The sequence below is a fragment of the Meleagris gallopavo genome, chromosome 5 (assembly GCF_905368555.1).
Source record: "Meleagris gallopavo chromosome 5, MGAL_WU_HG_1.1, whole genome shotgun sequence".
NCBI classification, from domain to species: Eukaryota; Metazoa; Chordata; class Aves; order Galliformes; family Phasianidae; genus Meleagris; species Meleagris gallopavo.
Window position 1 is genome coordinate 26,491,112 of NC_139408.1, and position 6,722 is coordinate 26,497,833.

Genomic DNA, 6,722 nt, shown 5'->3' on the forward strand with positions numbered 1-6,722 from the left:
TTCATTTAAATAGTTTTCTGTTTTAACTTACAGCTTTTAATCCTGTGCTCCATGACAAAACTCACCCTGGACTCCTTCCTGGCAGTCATCTTCATAAAAGCAGTTGCGCTTGTTTGGTCTTTGCAAGACCAGTTTGTACATTAATCTTCCAGTCAATTTCACAGTAATTTAGATTATCAGAAATTAATTCCCAACAAAGCTAAAAATACTCTGTTCATTCTCCTTGAAGGATGGTGTTGCCTGATGGGGATGGTGCACAGAAAGAGGTAATACGAATCCTTCCCTACACTAAGTGACCTTATGAACTCTGACAGGCCTCCTTTTGGACAACATCCTAGACTTTCTTTGCAGCCATTGCAGGGCAATTAGTTTCACTTGTTTTGAATACAGATTTGATGATGGGATATGTTATCAAATGGGGATGATTCTATCTGCGCCTTCTCTTGAAGAGAGCCAAGACAACCAGCTCAGACAGCTGCTAAGGATGGAAACGGGAGAAGAGACTCAGACAAGGGACTCTAATCAGAGGGATTTGCTCCCACACAAACCATTAACCTCCGGGATTGTTTTCTAAACCTGAGCAGGAACCAAGAAAGACCAGGGTGGGCAATGGCGCATGTGATTTGTGGGGCTCATTGCTTCTTTCTTGTATTTAACAACACTTTTTGCATATTTTTAGAGGAAAACTATGAAAATGACAAAGGCAAACACAAAAGAAAAATGCAAAAATAACCACCTATTGCAACATCCTTATATATGTAACTTATGACATCTCAGAGGCTACAAGAGCTGGATGTGCACCAGCATACTATGAAAATTTTTTATGCGTATATTTTAGTTTAAGAAGAAAACTTCAGCAACAGTTTAACAGACTGCCTTCTCAGGGGGCTTCAAATAGCTGGAAATTATCTTTTTTTTTTTTTTTTTTTTTTAATGTAGCAGCTGAACACATCTCTACACTTTAAGCATTTTGTCCAAGACAGAATGAGATTCTCAGGGAAAAACACTATCTGGGGTTATAGCAGATGTGGGAATTTCTTGTCACCTTAAGCTGCCCATTCTCAATCCCACAACTTCATTTACACAGAGAACACAGCAGCTGCTGAAAAATTTCCAGAGCAAGCAAAACAAAAAGGAGAGTAAAATTATCTTTTCAGAAGTGTCTTGCCATCTGGTTCTTACCATGCATGTAAATACTGTCCTTCTACAAAAAATCCCCAGTGCATATCGGGTTTTACTCAGTCTCTTCACGTGCTCTTCCTTCATTACTTCTGCCTTAAATTTGACCAAGTGCTGCAGATCCAGAAAATCCATATATGCTGCCTATCAGCTCCTTGTCTTTTGCCCAGCCTTGCTATTAAGAAGAAAATTGCAACATCCCTACTGTAAGAAATGTACGTCTCTATGTAAACCTGTGCTTTCACAGGCCTGTAGTATTGCATGTAGGCTGCTGTATTGCTGCAATTAACAGTCTCATGAAACTAAACACCATGACCAATGCTGTGTTCCAGCAGAACTTCAGTTTCTCATTCTCTCTTTATTTGGGAAGCAAACACAACACTATTTGCAACAACTATCTTTCCCACGTTTTATTTTTGAAAAACATGTCATTCTGCACTTGACTAATTTGTATATCTCAATCTCAAGGGCACCACTCCTTCCTTCCTTCATTCTCCTTTGGCACAATCTGCCTGCTTTCCTCAGGTGTTTCCCTGTCCACTACCCCTCACCACCAAGGGTCAGGTATGACCCTCGGTGTCCTTATAAAACATGCCCCCCCATGGCTTGGTGGTGATGGATTGAGAATTGGACTAGATGATTTTAGAGGCATTTTCCAGCCTTAACGATTCTCTGATTACTCCTTGCCTATCCAGCACATCAGGACTTCAGCCACTTCTCACAAGAGTAACCAGCCCAGTCTTTCACTTCAGAACATCACAGACCTTCGTGAATGTGGGAAAGTTCAGACAAAAGAGGATCCCTGAATTTGTGATGTTTTTTATGTGTAAGCAGAGCTCAGTTTTCCAACCTACATTTATATTCTCATAATTTCTGTGAGTAAGGCACAAATGTCCCCTAAGTTAGTTCTTCCACAATGTCAATATGGAACTGTGTGCTTCTCTGGAAAAAAAAAAATGAGGAGACTGGCATCTTGCTTACAAGAAAGCTGCTAACTCTGCTTGTGTTAGAGGAACAGAGCAGCGCATATCTCGAGTCTGACACCAGATGCTCTTACACTCTCTTTTTCTCTACTGCCCAGAACTTAAAATAGTGTTCCCAAACACAGATTTGGATCTAATTTTACAGAATTGGTATTCTCAATTCATTATGTCTAGTTCATGCAGGAACTATAACTCGTAAGTACGGAATACATAAATAAAGTTTGTAAACACAGAAGTCATATCCCTGCCACACACATTTCTACCTTTTGTCTGTGATGTTCAGCTGTACACAACAGTCCTCATTATTCTTCCTTCAGTCAGTTGCATCATTAGCTCTGGGCTCAGTGAACAAGAAATACTACTAAAATGTATACAGGAGATAAAAATGGAGAGTGGGAAGCTCTCGTTAAGCATTTATGTTATCAGAAATAGACTGACAAGGGTAGGCATTGGTATGACAAGCATTTGCTAAAAAGGTGAATAGCTCTCACCCTACATCACTTAACAGGCTGTGTCTGGGGATGGGATCTCACTCACAAGTCTGGCATACCTGACACAACGACCTGATCTGCCCCAAGCAGTGCAGGTGAATTCACTAAGCCTCTAAACAGCAATATGGACAAATTTGATCACTTAGTCCCTGAAGTCTCTGGTGGTCTGACTGCACAGCTGCAAACAGGGAGGTGACAAAGCACGAACATTTCCAAAATATACACAGATAAATATAAAACTCTTCTCAGAATATAACCTAAACCCTCACAGTTCATACCCCTTTTCAGAATATAAGCAAGTCCATACATCATGTCCTCCTATCAACACTTTCTCTCCCTTTGCTTTGGACAGAAAAATATCTAGATTATAATTGGAGATGACATGCTGTTACAAATGAGGGCCATAAGGGAGCCCAACCATAGAAAATCTCAAAAACTACTTTCCTGCAATACGAACAGAAAAAAGAATAGCAAAGTCCTCACATGATCCTTTTCTCATCTTCTCCTCTCCCACATACCAGAGATGTGCTTTTATCTACTGGTAAGCCAGAAAATGAGATGGGGAGATGACTCCAAGCCCCATGATACAGGAAGGCTTTTTCTGAAGCATGGTGAATATTATCCTTCATACCACAAAGCACAACCCAGTAAAAGACACCTGAAATTCTGTAGAATGCGAACACCACCTCTGGGAACTTCCATTTTGGCTTAACTCGAAGATATTTGTTTGAGATGGAGGTGGGGTCCTGGTACAACCTCATCTGCCACAGTACTGTTTGCTGTTATTAACTATCCTAAGGAAAATAACTGGGACTGCCTAAAGTGATCTCTGGTCTGAAATTCCACAGACCTCCTGAAGAACCTCTCATGGAAAGAATTTCCATAGTTATGAAATGCAAAAAATACTGCTTTTTTTATTCTCTATTTTCTTTCAGCACACCCATGTTCCTGCATGCAGAATGCTTGCACAGGCCCAAAATATACTTTACTACTCAGCATTGTGTAAACCATATGATGCACTGTAACTTGTCTTCTCTGTAAAATATGCCGGCTTCACCTTCTCCATCTGTTGTGAAATGGAAATCTTGTCATTCTCCAAAATGTTATTACCTGTGTTGAGGCCATGCTGTGTTTGCATGGACTCTTTCTGATAGGCAACCAGAACAGAAGGCTGTATTCTGGAGGAAGAAGATGTGTGTTTTCAGATGCACCTGTATTTTGACCTCCCAGGAGAAGTGACTGTATATTTTCTGCTATCTATATTCCAAAGCCCTTTCCGAATATCATTTTCACTCTGATTCCTAACTCCGGGCTTCTTAGCACCAGCAGGACTTTTCCCTGCCAGGTGTGAAGAGGAGGCCATGAGCAACTAAGAAAAGGGGACTTCAGAGACAGGATTGTCAGTCCCATGTCAGTGCTGCACTGTGTTGCAGCTCCTCCAGTGATGTCATAGCCCTGGACACTGGCCAGAACAGCACTTACCTTGCAGAGACTTGCAAATCCCACACATTTCCTGACCTAATGGGGAACATCAGCAGCTGTGACTCCCAAAAAGCAACATGGATGTTTGTGAGTGGTGTTACAAGCTTGTGCCTGATATGGAAACTGAACCTGTGCATCCCAACTACTGCAAAGCAACATGGGGGTCTTCCCATTAAAGTTCAAAAGGAAATATACTGGTAGTCTCTCCATTGGATGTTTTGGAAATGAGGGAATGCAATCACTCCTAGAAAAGCTGTAACTAAGTATTCTTGAGACTAATTCTCGGATTTGTATCTCAATAGGAAAGAAATGTTCAATACTTGGTATGATTATGTGAGCATTCCAGTTTGTAATGTCATAGAAAGATGTAACATACTATGAAACCCTAATGTTCCATATCATGCCAGACTTGTGGGTAAAGAAATTTTTAGAGAAACTCTTCTCATTTTGCTGCCACAATGGACAGGAATATTTCTGCAACACCTCAATGGCTGGGGAAAAGAAAACACTATCTGTCTTTTTCACTCAAGGCTCTCCCAGTCACCCTGCCAAAATGGGTGAATAAAAAACCATGTGAAATATAGATTCATTTTCTAACATTCTGTATTGCTTAGAGGGACAGATCAAGTTATCAAGTTATTTTTCATTGGGATTTATTCGGAGATTAATTAAACATAACCTCTATTAGACTTTATAATGAGTTATGTCTGTGAGTGTTTCTTGTCACTGTGAGAAGAGCTAAAAAGCTGAAAAAAACACATGTACTACTCTCCTACTCATTCTATGATGATGAACATAGGATCTCAGAGAGAGCAATCGGACTTTTAAGGCTAGACAATCTTTTTCCAAGGTTCAGATTTCCTCCAGAAGCTTACAGAAACTGCCTTATCCTGCTCCCATGACTGCAGACATGCTGTGTATCTGCCTCTGCTCTCCTTGCTCTGGACTCAGTACAACTTTGACACTTTGCAGAACTTTGAGCTGTGTTCTCATCTTCAGCCACAGCAGAGATGGTGCCCATGGCCAGAAGAGGCACAGCATCAGCTAAGAGATTGCTGTGGCACTTGGCTGGAGCAGTGCATGATAGCTGGGTGAGGACACAAACCCCAGTGTAGGGCTCATTAACCCCAATGGCAAATAACACTGTTTTGTTTGTTGTTGTTGTTGTTGTTTTAAACTTGCTTAATACAAACATATCAGAGAAGAACTCACAGGCACTGGTTTGTTTGATTTTCACATCACTGTCAAGGAAGGCACAAATGCTGACAATTGTCACGGTTGGTAGTTACTAACTTTGATTTGTCCAAACACATAAAAACCTGCACTCTGGAAAGTGTCTTTGCCCTCAGCTGTCACCTGTGGTCAGGGCTGCAGCAGGGAGGCCTCAGCTCACACCTCCAGAAACAGCCCTGGATAGATCACCATGAAACACAAATGGTCCCCTCTAGCTTAACCTCTCTTCTAAATACAGAGCGTGTCCTCAGTGAACGGGCCAGCGCCAGGCCAGACAGAACCTGAAAAGAAAACAGGGAATTAGGATACGAAGGTCGGGGCAATTTTCAGCCCACGCGTGTGGGAAGGTGAAGAAGAAAGTCCTTAATATTCCTTCTAATGTGGTTTTAATAGCCAAAGCCTTTCAGAATATAATTAGTGTTTATATACCCACTCATGAGAGCAAATCAGTCTCTTCCTCAGGAAGACCATTAACTTGATTTTTTTTTTTTTGGCTCTCTGTGAGTTGTAACCAATTAAAAACCCAAGTTCTGCAGCTGTTAGATTTCACCTAGAAACTTGGAAGTTGCCAACAGGTGAACAGTAATTTAGTAAGGAAACACATACAAAAAAAGGACAAAATAATCAAGAGAGAATAAGAAATAATCTGATTCTTTGCTGAAGTATTTAAAATAACCCAATTAGAAAAAAGGACAATTGAGTCAACCTCTTTTTTAAGAGGTTTTCACCCCCATTGAGTCTGACTCAGTAAATCTGCTTTATTAAGTGGAAGAACCTCCATGGATCTCAAAGGTAGGTGGATTGTACTTTTAACTGTTCGCCACATACTTCATACTCTGTAGATGCCTAAAGCACAGCAACTCTGCCTCTGTGTTTGAATCTTCTGCTACCTCCCAGAATCCAAATTATTGACAGTAACAATTTAAATACTGGATTATGGAAAACATAGGAAAAATCACTAAATCCTGGAGCATCAGTCATCATAAGGGATGTAAACATGCAAAGAAGAGTATAGATGGGGCTGGTTTGTTTTGCTTTTTAAAACTGAAGTCAGAACGACACATGAGAAATGTCCTACCTCTGCTTACCAAAGAGAGGTATCTTCTTTGCTTTTTTCTGTAATATGGTTTGACAGTTCAGCATTGCTGTCTGCAGTTGTTTCAGTTGCGGTGAACAGAAGGAGTTCTGGATGATTTCAAGTTTTCTGTTCTTGGTAACAATAGAGGTTCATTCACGCACTGCAGGACAGAGATGTACAGAGATCAGCTCGTACAGTTTCAACTGATTATTAGGTAAGTTTGTGCCATGAACATTACTCTGTTTCATTACACATCTCACTGCAGGTTTCCTTCTG